The following is a 17,968-nucleotide window of genomic DNA, read 5'->3' as shown; positions in this document are numbered from 1 at the left end:
AGTGCAAGCACAGAGAAGATACCTATGAAATACATGTTAATAGAAGTTGCCCAACTGCACATAGTCGAAGATCATGTAAACCACCTCAATCTTGTAGGCGTAGAAGAGCTGGATCAAGGCGTAGTGGAAAGAAGAGTATCTCCTGTCAATGCAGCAACAAAGAGAATACCTATAAATTATATATTAACAAGAGTTATCCTAGTGTAAAAACTCAAAGATCATGTGTACCACCTGAATGCCATAGGCGTAGAAGGGGTGAATCAAGGCTTAGTGCAAAGAACAGGATCTGCAGCCACAGAGAGGACGCCTATAAAATACATAATTAAATGTCTGATTGTAGGGTTCTAGCTGTGAATAGTGTCAAAGACACATATAATCATGTTAAAGCTAATGAAATAATCAATTATATTTATGAAAAGAAGAATATTACAAGAGAAAGTCATTATAAATAGCTAAATAGTGGAAGTAATGTGAAAATAAGAATGGGAAGTTTTTTCCTCACTATTCTTCTTCAATTAACCATTCATATTTAAAATAAGTAAAGCAAGAATAGAAGGCATTATATGTGGGATTCTTATAAAAAAATGGTTATCTACAAATTCTTTTTCTAGTCTTAAAAAAAAAAAATGATTTAGAAAAAAATTCTTGTATTTCGAAATTTTTTTTTATTTTGAAACACTTTTCCCAACCATTGTAACATAGGTTAGCTATTTGTTTATAGTTTTTGCTTTATCTTTTGTCATCTTGTTGCTATTTTCTTGGTGTTTCACCATGTTCCTTGTTCTATCTCTCTATGTTCAATGTTCAATGTTTTGACCCTTCAAAATCCTGCTTATCTTAATATAAAACATGTGCATATTAAAGAGAGATGTTATATTGCTTTGCTTAAATAGAGATGTTATATTGCTTTGCTTAGTTTTTATTAAATCTTAATAAAAAAAATGTGTTAATTATTCTTGTTGATAATTACAATATAAATGTTTGCATCTAAAGCTTTCACAAGTATCTATGTTTCCCTATCCTTAATACGATACTATCAATGGAACTTTATTTTCCCCTTTCATGTAATTTTTATTTTGACATCTCTTACACTTTACCTTGTTCTAAGATTATGGTTTAGTGAATACTATTTTTTAACGCTATTTTTATCTTGTTTGTTAAAAATACATAGTTAATATATATTGCTTCTTGCTCAATATATGTTATAAATGAATATAGAGGTCAATTAAATAATGTTATAAATGAATATAGAGGTCAATTAATATTTAATTATCCCCTTTTCAATATATTTTTTAAGTTTCACACTATATAGTAATATGTCACATTTCTTAAATTTTTGTGGCTATCAATCTAAAAAGTAATGCAAAAATATCAAAATTGGAAAATTATAAGAAACAGATGATAAAATTTAATAGTAAAGTAAAATAATAATTTATTGATTTCAATAAGTTTTAATAATTTATTTTTTAATTATTCTACAAAATAATTTTTATATTATCTTTCTTTTCAAAAAGTGCTTATTTTAATTTTTTTTTTTTTTAGCATTTGTTTTGTTTCATATAATGTTGAAATGTAAATAATTGTGAGTATTGTTTTTACATAGAATCTACATTTTTTTCATTTAATTTTTATTTGTATTTCTATAATGAAAATGTCTTTCATGAAAACTATTTCATATATATTCAAATATAACTTCTTCTTTTTTATTAAATAAGAAATTGATATGTACTTAATGATATTTAACAAATATTTTAAAATATTTTATTTAATACTATTTTAATTGATAGAATCTATATTTACTCTGAAGTATATATATGTGTGTATCTATAGATGTTTTAGGAAAAGATTGAGAGTTAATGAAATTAAAGGTTTATGTGTTGGCTTTGCAATTTAGTAGCTAGTTAGTATTATGTGATTCTTCTTTCCATTATCTTCATAGCAATTATTATTAGAAATTTAAAAAATTGTATTTAGATGTAACATATTTAATTGAGCTGTTTTCTTTCCTAACTAGGAATTATTTGCGAATTGCATTATCTTACACATTGGTTTTTGAATGGTTAAAGGTTCTCATCTATTTTTTAATCTTAATGATAATTCCCTAGTGTAATTCCTCTTACCCTTTATAATATCATAAAATATATTCTAAACAATACATTCATTATGTAATTTATAATCATTTTAGTGTTCTATTCCTACCCAATTTTAACACCTTATTTGAGGTAGTAGGAGCTTGGTTAAGGCAACTTATTCTTTCTTTGCCAACATATTTCTTTTAAGCCAACTAAGAATAAATAATGAGCATTTTCATAATTTTTTTATAGAAGCTTAATTCAAACACAAAGATAACCAATTTTATTTTAGAAGTATTATAGAGTCAAAATTTATATTCTCATTGTATTTGGATATGTAATATTTGTTACGAATAACTTGCCTAAAATTGGTAAATACTCCTAATCTCATCAGAACTAACATTAGCAAAATATATTTCTTATAGATCTTTAATTTCACGGTACACTTTATTTAATCATTTACAATCTCTATGTAATTAGTTTTATTAGATACACTTACATCAAAGTATTTTATTTTTTATCATTTCATTTATTTGCAATAGATTTTTTCAATCTTTGTCTAATGTATATGGTTTTTTAATAAGTTTAAACAAATTGTAGCTTAATATAATTACTATCAATAAATTTTGAGATGATTATTGGTATGTTTAAGAAAATTGGCCTGATAATTATCCATACTTTTCACATGTTTAATTATCTATTTTTTTTCTAAAATATTAGATTTTAATCTTTTGAGATATCTTATAATTAATTAATTTACAATATTGATTCCAACATATTCTACATGTTTCAATTACTTTTATAATTAATTTTTTTTTACTTGTTACATATTTCTATTTGTTATATTTGTTAGACTAGAAAATGAGCAATCATGCACGAGATCATAAGAGCACGAATACAAAAAAATCACATAATATCCTAATTGTATCATTGAAGAAAAATAGATGAATGAAATAAAAAAATTTAACATACAAAGAATTACAATGTCACATCCTTGCATGAAGCCTCCATTGTCCTTCTTGTTGGCAATATGTGTTTCCATTGATGTCAAGTTGATGTCTGACAATATATGTTGTCCTTGATTGTTCTTTTTGTTCATGGTATGATATTTGGTTAGATAGATAATTGTTGTAGTTATTAAGGAAGTGATGACAAAGTTGTATGTTCATGTTTGTTAGTGTATGAGGAGATTATTGGCAACTGACTTGCAATTATTCATTATAATTTGACATCCTTGTATAAAGCCTCCATTGTCCTTATTGTCAATGTGTGTTTTCATTGATGTCAACTTGATGTCTAAAAATATATGGTGACCTTCATTGTTGTTGTAATTGATTATATGATGATTGTTTGGATAGAGAATTATTGCAACTGTTCAGCAAGTGATGATAAGTTGTATGTTGAAATGTTTGTCAATGTATAAGGAGATTGTTGGAAGCCAATTGATAGTTGTTGTCATTATGATTTATATGATTGGTATGAAGATATTCATATAGACAATGTATGGTAATTGGTTTTAGATGGTATATGTTATCCACCTTCTTGGTGTTTGATGTCTATGCTTTGTATGAGGCGTTGACACAGTTGATGAAGCTAATAATCTAGCTTATGGAAAATATATCATGATGAGGTTTAGATGGTTTGAGATATTCATATGAGCATTAGTGACATAGTCAAGGCGAGGAGATCCATTGGAGGACAACCCAACCTTGCAACTTAACACATAAATCATGCACAAGATACCGGTAATCAGTAAGAAGATGCCATAAATAGTAGCAAGAACAACTGGTAAATAACTTGAATAAATATTATTACAATATGAAGAGTTACACATGCCACATGTTGTATCATAGTCCAGGATACAATTAAGGCTTACGAGACAATTGCAGGATCCGCAGATCATCCTCATATCATATCGAATTCCAAAAATGGTCTGTCGATTCTACCCTAATCCGAACCTCAGCCTTTCGACCTTAGTCCAACCGGATCATAATCCTTTCAGATCTACATCTTCGCATGATCTCAAAACAAAGTCTTATATCTTCTAACTTCTATCTTCTCAAATGATTCACAAACCTCCATATATACCGTCCGCAAATAATTATAACTCAATTAAGTCGGCCCAAAGACCAACCGGTTCATGAAACGTCCACCGGTAACATGTTGGCTCAAATGACTAAGAATATATCCAAAGCACAAAATGATGCACGAACCTTTGGGAATACCGGCCAAGGTCCAAACAAACATCTCCAATGATCTGCAAGTCATGGAGATCAATCACAACGCGATGCCACTTCGCTCAACACACTACCAGACTAACCAATAAGAACATATCAACCGGGTCAATACAGAAAATCCACATCACACTAGAAAAAATGCAAAATGCTATGAAACTCGAACACGATAACCATCAGGAACACAAGCGAATAAACCCAAAATCATAACATGAAACAATCAAACTAGAATAAATGCCATGCTCTCAAGAAATTCCACTGAAAACTACCCAACCAGTAAGAACTAGACCGGTGGTCATGCATCAATTAGATGCATGGAAAATAATTAAGATGGTGATCCTATGTATATACTGTTAACTCATAAAATGGCGTTTTAAGGACATTCACATCCTTAGAGGTTTATGAAGCAAGTTGGTGATAAAGTATGTATTGATGTCTATCTATAAGAATTCTTTGTATTCCTTTGCATTTAATGAATTCATTTCATGATCTGTGTACATTATACTCCTATATTTTTAGGTCCTTTGTGTTGTAGTTAATGTGGTTGGTGATTGTAGTTGGTTAACAACATGGTTTTCTACTAGAATTGGTCTAGAAAATTCTCCCCATTTATCCACATTGATGTTTTGAGTGTTATAACTTAAAGGATAAGTTGATAACATGTGTTATGTCTTATGTTAATTTTCAAAAGTAGGTGCGGTGTATGTAAGTAGTGGTAATCTCTAGAGTGAAGTATTTTCCATCAGGTGTGTTGTGCTAATATAACCTAAATGTGGAAAGAAGAAATAAGGACTTGTGAATGATGTTGGATCTTCAAGGAACATCTTAGTATGCTCTGCATGATGCTAGATGGTCTATTTTATGGTGCATTGTGACTTGAATGTGGGCGTGAAGATAACTCCTTTTGTCTAGATGACATGAGTTATTATTTATCTTCTGATGAATCTGTCGGTGTCTCAGCTTATCTTGAAGATTGTATTTCATTATTTTTAGGTCCTACCTTGACGTGTGGGGATTTGCATTGGGCTTTTTCATCTGGAAGATATCATTTGGGATAACTAGTAATGTACTTCTTTGTGTATATATATATTACATTATTGTCAACTTTAGAGGATGTATGCTAGCATGATAAATGTTTTAAACTAATTAGAAAGAAGTGATATGACATGTTCTCAGTCGTCTCTATCTCCTAGATTGGACCACTTTAACCATAATTGTGTTTTGGTTATTGAATTCATAGGAACAATGTTTGTCCTCTATTCTAGTCAATCTAGTTGATGTTCGTAATGAAGAATATGGTATATATAGAAGATCAAACTAATATTTATGGTGTGGATTAGTGTGTCAATCAATGTTCACTACAATTATATTTTGGTGGCTGACTTGAGAGAACTATGTTTGTCCTCTACTATTGCCAATCTAGTTGATGTGTTTGTAATGAAGAATATGATATATATAGAATAAAAAACTAATATTTATGGTGTGTATTAATGTGTGGATCAATGTGTGTGTTTCACACTTACATTATCATATCATTTCCAAAGTCAGTGATCCAAATTTGTTGAAAAAGAATTTAGTGGTGATTGTAGTGAAGTTTCTTTCTTGAGACAAAGATTCAATGATGACTTCATAATTGGAGATTGCTTAAGGTATTTTTGTTAATGGCATGTTAATTATTAATTCTTAAATTAATGTGCCCTTACTTGGAGATAATTTGTTTTCTTAACAAGTTTTATATCTTTCTCTAAGACAACATGTCTCACCCTGCTAGTCCCTTGTATCATGCCTGAGGATAGTGCATATTAGTATACAAGTCCTTAATGGCTCAATGTGCTTCCTTAGTAATGAGGTGGAAATAATATTATAATCTTTTCATAAACTTTGAGTTGACTCTCAGTATGCTTTTTCCATGTTTAAGGTTTTCATGTAAAACTAGTATTGTCTTGTTCATGCTACTTCATTGTTTTTATCTTTCATTTAACTCTTGATAAGGTTATAATTAAATTCATAATAAATTATAATATTAAATTTATGTATTTAATCTAGACTAATTCACCCCCTCTCAGTCCCAAGGTACATTAAAAAATTGGTATTAGAGCCAAGTTCTTCAAGAAGAAGTTTAACCAATCAAGGTAGGTCTATAATGGAACAAGATGGATCTTAGAAGATTCCTAAGTTTTATGGAACAATCTACTCATTATAAAAGATGAGAATGAATTCATATTTGAACTCTATGGGATTCAAAATTTGAAACTCTATTGTAGATGGTTATCCTCCTATCTCTACTCTACTTTCTACTCCAAATAAGATCAAAAACCGTGAGAACAATGGGAAGGCCGAGAATGTAATCATAGGTGGTTTGTCTAATATAGAACTTTTGAAGGTGATGGATTGCAAATATACCAAGAATGTTTAGGAGTAACTCAACAACATATATGAAGGAGACAAGATGATAAACCAAGTGAAGTTATATAACCTTATAAGAAAATTTGAGAATCTAAGGATATCAAAGGATGAAAATATTGATAGTTACATACAATGAGTAACTCAGGTGGTTAGTGGAATTAGAGGGGTTGTGTTAGCATCAACAAAGAAGGAAGACTGAGAGAGAGGGGTGAATCACTCTTCACCAGATCAACAAACTTAATCACAAAACATAGGTCTGATAAACTATAGTAACAACAAAGATAAGAAAATTGAGAACAAAACACACAACAGCAAGATTTTGACATGGAAAATCCAATTAAGGGAAAAACTACAGTGGCACCCTACCCATAGTAGGATGATACTCTACAGTACTATGTGAAAATATTACAATGGGGAATGCATAGGGATTCAGGCACACTGCCTAGAGCTCACTGCTAAAATATAATGGCCCAAAAGGCTACAACCCTCATGGAAGTCTCACTGACTTACAATAAGATTCTAATTAAAATCTGAAAGAAAAAAATTGAAAGAATAGCATTGACAAATGCATAATCATAGTTCTAGTTAAGCACAATCATCTGCTTAGCAACACCAATCGCTCTATAATCTCAACACCAAAGGATAAATCTCTTCTTTGTACATAGACCACCATATAATAATTAATAAATAACATAAATACCTAAATTACATTAATATATCAACTATATATATAATTCATCAACCTTGATAACAAGCTCGGCTAAACCGTCAACCCTCAATTAAAAACTTACATCACACGATACAAAGATCGACCACCAGAAAAATAAAATGACTTAAATGACATAACATGGACCTAAATAAAATTCCCAAATGCTCAACTCCACCAAAAATCATGCCAAGATCAACCGCAACATGCTACACCACCACAAAAACCACAAAACACGAAAATCATCACCAATTCATAGAAACCGTCAAAAAATTGTACAATGATCAATCCATATTGAAAAAAAAATATACATGAATAGGAAATACCAGAAAGCATGATAAGATCTTCCCAAACACACTGGAGCAAATTACAGGAATATGTTGACATGAATGAAAACAATATATCCTATGAATAGTAATGACCAATAATAACAAACAATATCCTCCTTTGGTATTCATGGAAACATATGAATGTGAAAAACAATCAATGCAAAGAAAGAAGATATCTCCAACAAACACCCCCTAAGATCAAGACATATAAAGCAGTTTTTCAGATGATCTCTCTCCCCCTTTGATAGAAATGCCAAAGATCCATAAAATACATAATCAAACATACTTTCCTCCTTTGAATATGAAACATGAATCTCTCTCCCCTAAAACACAGACTATCAACTCACCAATCCCAATAAAAGGGTAAGACTGAAATCCACTAGATTGATGCAACTTAATGCATCTAGTTATCAACATGGGGGGTGGATACCCCTAACTTGTCTCTCAAATATACAAATAAATCTGTAGGAAAAGCCTTAGTGAAAATATCAGCTATTTGTTCCTTTGTAGATACATACTCCAGCTTTACCTTCTCTTCACTGACTTGCTCTTTGAAGTAATGATATTTGATTGACACATGCTTAGTATTTGAATGTTGCACCAGATTCTTTGACATGTTAATAGCACTAGAATTATCACAGTATATGACAGTACACTCATCATACATAACTCTGATATCCTTAAAAAATTTCTTCATCCAAACTACCTAAGTGCAATTACTACCAGCAGCAATGTACTCAGCTTCAATAGTAGATAAGGATATTGGATCAATAGTAGATGATGTACTCAGCTTAAAATGTCAATACAAATGGATTGAAACCATTGATCTAGTTCTATATTGTAGTTATTTGGTGTTCTCTAGTGTCATTTGTTTCATTTGATTCTTTGTAGTTAGTATGAGTTTGTACTTTCATTGTTTTGTTTCCAAATAGCTAGTTTTGGCTTGTAAATAGCAATTTCATGTAAAATGGTTGCCCCATAAAATCCCTCTGTGCTACCATCAAGGGCCTATTGGGACATGGAAGGAAACCCATTGTAAAGTGTATATATGTAGGGATAAGTTTTGGAAGTGTAGATTAATATGGTTACCACCTTGTTCTAGGTGAGTCCAGGAGTAGCCCGATTAGAGAAGACAGGGTGAAAATTGAGTGCATAGTGCATAGGTGATTACCAAACCTTTTCCAATCCATTTGGAAAGATTCATAAGGTCCATATAGAGCTGCAATAGAGAGGAGAAACCTTGAAAAGTCATCTAGATTCCCAATTCTCAAACTTGACCAGTCACTGCTGGTTAAAGGCCTAGAAACCCTACCAAACCCTCATTTTTGGGTTAGGGAAATGTATGGCAAGTTGGAGGACCAAAACCAACAAAGTATCATAAGGTTGGGTGAGTGTTTGAAGAAAAATAATCCTTGTTGTAGGGTTTTTTGGACTGATTCCATCAAATCCCTTGAAAACCAGATTTTGGAGGCCTAATAGGGGCTCATTCCTTGTAGCCCTATTTCTAGGCAAAATGGTGAAATTAGTAAGAAAGATAGTGAATGCAAACCACAAATGGAACCAAATTGAATTCATTCCATGGTAAATGCTACCTCCACACCTCTGCAATGACTCACAACACTATGGGGGTGAAATTGACAAGTTGGCACAATTGAGCATATTGAAGACACTTTGTGATGATAGGGTTCCTAGTCAAAAACTACTTGCAAACACCTTGAGATTGGTAAAGAGAAATCCCTAGAAGAGATTGAGAAGGAATTGGAGGTCTTGGAGCATAGTTAGACCTTGAGAGGTTGGTGGAATTGAGCAACACCAACTACGTGAAGTGTGAGCAAGCTAGGTAGACCCTATCAAATTGGTATGAACGCCTATAAGATTTGGGCTAGGTGAGTAGATCTCCTTAATGGAATCTATAGGAGACAACACCATGGTGAAAAATTTAGAGTTGGCAAAGAAAGTGGATGATCAGGAGGAAGAGAATAGACTCATGGAGGAAAAGTTGATTTAATTGGAAATTAAGCTTGGTGAGATTGAAACCAAGGCAGATGAAGTGTTGGTAAAGGTTGAAGGAACAGAAGGGAAGGGACAAGAGGTGTCAGAGATAGACAAAGTATTTGAACTTGATCCTGTCTTAGAACAAGAACTTTTCCTAAAGGCATTGAAAGCCTTAAGTGGTAAATCAATAGAAGGGATGCCATTGTTTACTTGTAAGATGGAGGCAGAAGTGGTTCTAGAATGGATAAAGAGCATGGAGAACCATTTTGAGTGTGAAGACATAACTGAATCCCAAAGAGTTAAACTGGCCAAGTCTAGGATGAGAGGATCTACTCTCACATGGTGGAATTTTTTGTAGGATGAGAGAAAGAAAATGGGTAAAACACCGATCTCTTCTTGGAAAGGGATGCTAGTCAAAATCAAAGAAGTCTATCTCCCCAATGACTATGAAGTGCAGATTCATAGGAAGACACAAAACCTAAGACAAAAAAAACTTGATGTAAGAGGCTATTTAGAGTAGTTTCACAAACTTAGCCTTAGATCTCACGTGGTGGAAGAAGAAAGTATCAAAGTTGCTGGGTACCTAAATGGACTACGATGGAACATCCAAGAGGAAATCAGTGTAATGAGCCCAAAGAAAGTTCATCAAAGCTATCAACTTGCCCTTAAAGTGGAAGAAAAACTGAAAATAAAACATGACTCAAGTAGTAATAGGGGCAGGGGTAGAGGAAAATAAAATAGGGGCCATAAGGGAGGCTTTGGAGGAAGACACTTAGAGCAAAGAACACAAGGTGAGTCTAAACTCACTGAACATCAAGAAAGTGGCATTGGTAAAGAAAGATTCAATAGAAGTAGGGGGTCAAATAGTGGTTTTAGAGGAAGGTCTAGTGGACAAGGTAGAGGTTCCTCATATTTTGCCTCAATTCAATGTTATCATTGCAATCAACTTGGTCATACAACATATAGGTGTCTTGAGATGGGATCATCATCACAAAATAGTGAAAGGAGAGTGAACTACCTTCAAGAAGAGAATTCAAGTAGCAAGACTTCAGAAGTTTCATTAGAATCTGAGGTAGGGGAGAAATTGATGATAAGAATAACTTTGATAAAAGAACTTGTTAGAGAAGAGCCTAGCCAAAGGAGGTCATTATTTAGGATCAAATGCAATATTATGGACAAATTTTGTAAAGTGATCATTGATTCAGGGTCCATAGATAACACTGTGTCAGAAGAGGTAGTGAGTAAGCTTAAATTGTAAAGGATACCTCACAACAACCCATATGGAGTCACTTGGTTGAATAAAGGCCAACATGTCCTAGTAAATGAGCAAGCATGGGTGGATTTCACCATTGGGAGGTATAAGGAAAAAGTGTTATGTGATATCTTAGCCATGGATGCATGCCATCTTCTTCTAAGAAGACCATGGCAATTTGATAGACAAGCTATTCATGATGGAGCCAAGAATGCATACTCATTCAAGAAAGATGGAGTCACATTCAAGATCCAATCTATCCTTGAGGAAGGTGAAAAGAGGGCAGCAGGTCCTAATGTCCTTTTGGTCAGTGAAAAATAGTTCTTGAAAACAATTAAGGAAGGTGAAAGTATAGGGTTTGCATTAGTAGTGAAGCCTAAAGAGGAAGACAAGAAAGAGAAGCTAGATTTGCTAATAGAGGTTCAAGACCTATTGAAGAAGTTCAAAGGAATAGTGAGTGATGGACAACTAGCCACCTTACCTCCTAAAATATCCATAAGCCATCAAATAGAATTTATTCCTGTAGCATCCTTACCCAACAAGGCAGCTTACAAAATGACTCCCCAACAAAATGTGGACATTTCCAAACAAATCCAAGAGCTTTTAGACCAAGGCCTAATTAGGAAAAGCATTAGCCCTTGTGTTGTACCTACCATTTTAGCCTCAAAGAAAGGTGGTAATTGGAGATTGTGCACTGACTCCAGGGCTATAAATAGGATCACTATTAGGTATAGGTTTCCAATTCCTAGAATAGAAGACCTAATGGATTGTTTAGGGGAAGCCAAATAATTTACCAAGATTGACCTTAAAAGTGGATACCACCAAATTAGGATTAACGAGGGTGATGAATGGAAAACAACATTCAAGACAACGAAGGGTCTTTATGAATGGCTTGTAATGATATTTGGCTTATCCAATGCTCCAAAAATCTTCATGAGACTCACGAATGAGGTGATGAAAGACTTCATAGGTAAATTTGTGGTGGTATATTTAGATGATATTCTCATTTTCAGTAAGGATAGGGCAGATCATATTAATCATTTGCAAAATGTACTACAAAGATTGTATAAAGAGAAGCTAACCATGAACTTGGACAAGTGTGAATTTGTTAAGAAGGAGTTGGTTTACCTTAGGTTTGTGTTGTCTCAAGGAAACCTCAAGATGGATCCTAGCAAGGTTGAAGACACAATAAATTGGCCTACTCCTAAGTCAGCAATAGAGGTGAAAAGCTTCCATGGACTAGTTCAGTATTACAGGAAGTTCATTAGGCAATTCATTTCTATATGTGCACCAATGTTGGACACCATTAGAGGTGGAATGTAGGAAAATTTTCAGTGAAATGAACAATCAAATAGAGGATTTGAAATCTTGAAAGAGAAGATAGCTACTCAACCGGTGTTAGTGTTGCCTATTTTTGTGAAGCTCTTCACAGTGGAATGTGATGCAAGCAATATTGCAGTAGGTGCTATCCTAAGCAAAGAAGAAAGACCAGTAGATTTCCATAGTGAGAAGATAAGTGATGCAAAGAGGAAATACTCCTCATATGACTTGGAATTATATACTTTAGTGCAGTCTTTGAGGAAGTGGAGACACTATCTCCTTCCTAAGGAATTTGTAGTCTATATGGACAACTAAGCTTTGAGCTTTCTAAAATCACAAGACAAACTTAGTCACAAACACATGAAGTGGGTGGAGTATATGCAAGCATACTCATTCACAATCAAGCACCAAAAAGGTCAATTAAACCAGGTTGTTGATGCATTGAGCAGAAGACTTTTGACAGTCCAAGAAATTTAGTTAAGAAGCATAGATGTTGACAGTTTTAGAGACCTATACCCGGATGATGAAGACTTCTCAAATTCCCAAAAGGTGTGAAGAGTATCAAAATAATTTTCATAGTGAGCATTCAGATTTTACCTTGCAAGATTGGTTATTGTTTAGAGGAGGACAACTTTGTGTGCCTAGAGGGTCAATGAGAGAAAATATCATACAAGAAAAGGATAATGGAAGCCTTAGTGGTCATTTTGGAGTCAACAAGACTCAAGAGTTGGTTAAGAGGTATTACTATTGGTCTAGAAGGAATCAATATGTGAAAAATTATGTGGAGACTTGTATTGTTTCTCAAAAGGCCAAGGGCACTTCTTCAAATGCTAGTTTATACCAACCTCTCAACATACCAAATAGACCTTGGGAGTGCATTAGTATGTTCTTTGTAGTAGGTTTACCAAGGAAAAAGAAGGTATTTGATAGCATTTATATCATTGTGGACATATTTAGTAAGATATCCCACTTTGTACCTTGCAAGACTACTCATGATGCATGCCATATAGCTCATTTATTCTTCAAGGAAGTGATAAGGACACACGATTTACCCATGAGCATTGTTTCAGATAGGGACTCAAAGTTCATGAGTCATTTTTGGAAGACACTTTGGCAAAAGCTTGGCACCAACCTCTCTTTTGGATTATCCTACCATCCACAAACAGATGGAGAAACTGAAGTGGTAAATAGGAGCTGGGGAAACTTATTAAGGTGCCTTACCAAAGAGTATGGTTAAACATGGGATCAAGTGCTATCACAAGATTAATATGCTTACAATGACACAATAAATTGAACCACCAAAAAGAGTCCTTTTGAGGCAACCTATGGTCTTCACCCAAGGGGTATATTGGAGCTAAGGGACTTAGGAAATGTAGCAACAAGAAGTGGATATGCTGAAGATTTTTCTCAGTCAATGAAAGAGCTACATGAATCAGTCAATCATGCATTGATGGAGAACACAAGTAAGATTAAGAAAAAAGTTGTTGAGACAAAGAAGAACCTATAATTCCCAGTAGGATATCTTGTCATGGTGCATCTAAAGAAAGAAAGGCTACAACAAGGAGTACCTAATAAGTTGAAAATGAGAAGGTTGGGTCCATATGCCATTCTAGCAAAGTATGGAGAAAATGCATACAAGGTGGATCTACCTAGTGACATAGGATTGTCACCAGTTTTCAACATAGCAAACTGTGTTTCTTACAAAGGACCAATTCAAGGTTCAGATTGCAATCACCTAGAGGTATCAGATGATGTAAATAACCTTCAAATACCAGAAAGACCAAATCAAAAGGCTAAAATGGTATTGAGTTCAAGGATTGCTAAGAAGACAAGGTATCAAATTTTTGGGAGCACCTAATCAAGTGGCAGGGTATGGATGATGTTGAGGTTACATGGGTGCTTGAGACAACATTTAAGAAGTTAGGCATTGATCAGGAACTAATCCCAAAAAGGGTGACTTAGTTTTCTTATGTTTGGGAGGATGGTGTGGGAGCACCTAGGACTTAGGCTTATAGTCCTTCCATAATTTTGGCTTGTACTGACCTTAGCCAAGTCAGGTTCCTAATAAGGACTCCAGTAGGGTCCAAGGTGTGTGTTTCATTAGAAAGGTTTAGAATCATCTTAGGAATTCTTAAAAAGTCTTTTTTAATGACTTGTAATAGGTTGTTTAGGTTGGCAAGGCAAAAAGTGGAAAGTTGTAAAAGTTGTCATGACAACTTTTGTCCTAAAGGAGAATTCCCTAGAATGCCTACACACATGGGAAATACTATTTAAACCTCCTCTTTCATGGTTACAAAGGCTAGAAGATTGATTTTGTATGATTGACAATCTAAAACTACTCATTTTTGGACTGTTATGACTATTTTTGGCTTATTTTGCTTAAAATGTGAATACAAATGGATAGAATCCATTGATCCAATTATGGATTCTATTTATTTGGTTTTCTCTAGTGTAATTTTTTTCATTTCATTCTTTGTAGTTATTGTGAGTTTGTACTTTCATTGTTTTGTTTTCAAATAGCCAGTTTTGGCTTGTAAATAGCAATTTCATGTAAAATGGTTGCCCCATAAAATCCCTCCAAGATAACATCACGGCCTATTAGGAAATATAAATAAACCCATTTTAAAGTGTATATATGAAGGGAGGAGTTTTGGAAGTGGATATTAACATGATTACCACCTTGTTCTAGGCGAGTCTAGGAGCAACCCACCTAGAGAAGACAGGGTAAAAATTGAGTGCATAATGCAGAGGTGATTACCAAACCTTGGCCAATCCATTTGGGATGATTCATGAGGTCCATAAAGAGTAGGAGTAGAAAGGATAAACCTTGACAAGTCATCTAGATGCCCAATTCTTAAACTTGACCAGTCACTGTCGGTTAAAGGCCTAGAAACCCTACCAAACCCTCATTTTTGGGTTCAGGCATCGTACAGCGAGTTGCAGGACCAAAACCAACAAAGTATCTTAGGATTGGGGGGTTTTTTGAATAAAAATAACCTTTTTATAGGGTCTTTTGGACCGATTCCCTCAAAGCCCTTGTAAATCAGATTTTGGATGCCTAATAGGGGCTCATTCCTTGTAGCCCTATTTCTAGACAAAATGGTGAAATCGGTAAGAAAGATAGTGAATCCAAACCAAAAATGGACCCAAATGGAATTAATTCCATGGTAAATGCTACCTCCACACCTCTGCAATGACTCACAATAGTATGGGGGTGAAATTGACAAGTCATTGTCAAGTTGGCACAATTAAGCATATTGAAGACACTTTGTGATGATAGTGTTCCTAGTCAAACAATAGTTGCAACCACCTTTGGATTGGCAAAGAGAAAACCCTAGAAGATATTGAGAAGGACTTGGAGGTTTTGGAGCATAGTTAGACCTAGAGAGGTTGGTGGAATGGAGCAATGCCAACTAGGTGAAGTGTGCGCAAGATAGGTAGACCCTATCAAGAGTTATGCGCATAGCATGCATAATGTTTGGTCTAGTGTGAGTAAGATATAGGAGTCCACCAACCATATATATATAAAAATTCTGATTTTCTTTTAGAGATTCATCATTCTTAGACAATTTACAATCAATCACCATAGGAGTTCCAACCAGTTTGAAGTCATGTAACCTAAAATTATTTAGCAATTCCTTCAAATACTTAGTTTGAGATATGAATATACCTTTTTCAGTCTGTGAAGTCTACAAACCTAAGAAAAATTTCATCTCACCAATCATAGACGTCTCAAATTCTTTCTGCATGTCACCGTTAAACTTCATAGTCAATTTATCATCACCTCTAAAGATAATATCATTAATAAAGAATTCAACAATTAGGATGTTATCATTCTCATTCTTAAAGTATGTATTATTGTGAACACCTCCTTTAATAAATCCCATTTTCAACAAATACTTATCTAATCTAGCATACCAAGCTCTAGGGGCTTGCTTCAGTCCATAAATAGCTTTCTTCAACTTAGATACCATGTCCCAATCATTTGATAATGAAAATCCATCAGGTTGCTCAATGCAGACTTCTTCCTCTGGATCACCATTCAAAAAGGGAGATTTGACATCCATATGATATATCTTGAAATATTTATAAGAACCTTATGAAAAAAATAGTCTAAAAACTTCATGTCTCATCATCAGAGTACAAGCATCCTCATAATAAATCCCTTCTTTATGAGAATATCCTTTGCAAACTAGTCTAGCTTTATTTCTGACAACTTCACTGGCTTCATTCACTTTGTTTCTAAATACCCATTTAGTGCCAATAACATTCTTTTTTTAGGTCTAGGAACAAGCTCCCATGTATTATTCTATTCAATTTGATCTAGTTCTTCTTCCATAGATCTCATCCAATTTTTATCTTTGCAAGCTTGAACAACATCTTTAGGTTCAACTTTAGAAATCAAACATACTTCTTCTGCAACTAACCTTCTTCAAGTCATTACACCTTTATTCTTATCACCAATAATTTGATTTTCAGAATGATTTAGTCTTGCATACCTTAGAGTCTTCTGATTGTTCTTATTATCAGGTTACTGCACCTCTTCACTAGAAGAAACAACATCAGGGTTAACTGTCTCTACCAAATCATCTTGCTTAGTCTCTTTAGTTAGAACATGGGCTAAAACAATATCTTTTCCATCATCATAACCACACGCTCTGACCTCCTTTCCAAGGTTCACATCCACCTTCACATTTTCACTTTCCACTATCTTTCTTAGTCTCTTATTGTAGCACCAGTAGGCTTTGCTCTTTGTAATATATCCCAAGAAAACTTCTTCATCACGTCTAGCTTCAAACTTTCCTATATCTTCATCTCTCTTGATATAAAATTTTCTACCAAATACTCTGAAATATCTCATAGTAGGAACATGACCAAAGCAAAGCTCATAAGTATTCTTACCAATATTATCTTTAATATGAACTATGTTGAAATTGTAAACAATAGTGCTAACATCTTTTCTCCAGTAGATCTTCAAAACATTTCCTTGAATCAACATAGTCCTTGCAACATCCAAGACAATTTTGTCCTTTCTTTCAACAACTCCATTTTGTTGATGGGTTCTAGGAGCAGATAATTGTCTTCTAATCCCATGATTCTCACAGAATGAATTGAACTCACTGGAAGAAAATTATCCACCTCTATTAGATCTAAGACACTTTACCTTCAATCTAGAATTAGTCTCCACCTTAGCTATGAATATCTTGAATTTGTCCAACACTTCTAATTTATTCTTCAAAAAGATAACCCACATCATCCTTGAATAATCATCAATTAGCAACATCAAATATATATCACCCTGCACACTTCTAACATTTGCAGGTCCCCATAGGTCAATATGCACAAGATCTAGAAATACATCTAAAGATACTATTTTCTCTTGAAAGAAATCCTTGTTTACTTACCCAACTGACATTCCTTACATACTGGATTAGAAGGCTTAACAATATTAGACAGATCTCTAACAACCTGTGTAGAACTAATCTTAATCATTGAATCAAAATCCGTACGACACATTCTCCTATGCCACAACCAACTTTCATCAATCTAAGCAGTCAAACAACTTTTCTCGCTGACATTCAAATGCAAAATATTATCTTCAGTCTTAGTTCTAGAAGAAATCTCTATATTAGAGGCATTTAGGATCTTGCATT

Source organism: Cryptomeria japonica, chromosome 1 (genome assembly GCF_030272615.1).
Source record: "Cryptomeria japonica chromosome 1, Sugi_1.0, whole genome shotgun sequence".
Lineage (NCBI taxonomy): Eukaryota > Viridiplantae > Streptophyta > Pinopsida > Cupressales > Cupressaceae > Cryptomeria > Cryptomeria japonica.
The sequence above is the reverse complement of the archived record's forward strand: the minus strand, read 5'-3'. Positions refer to the sequence as shown.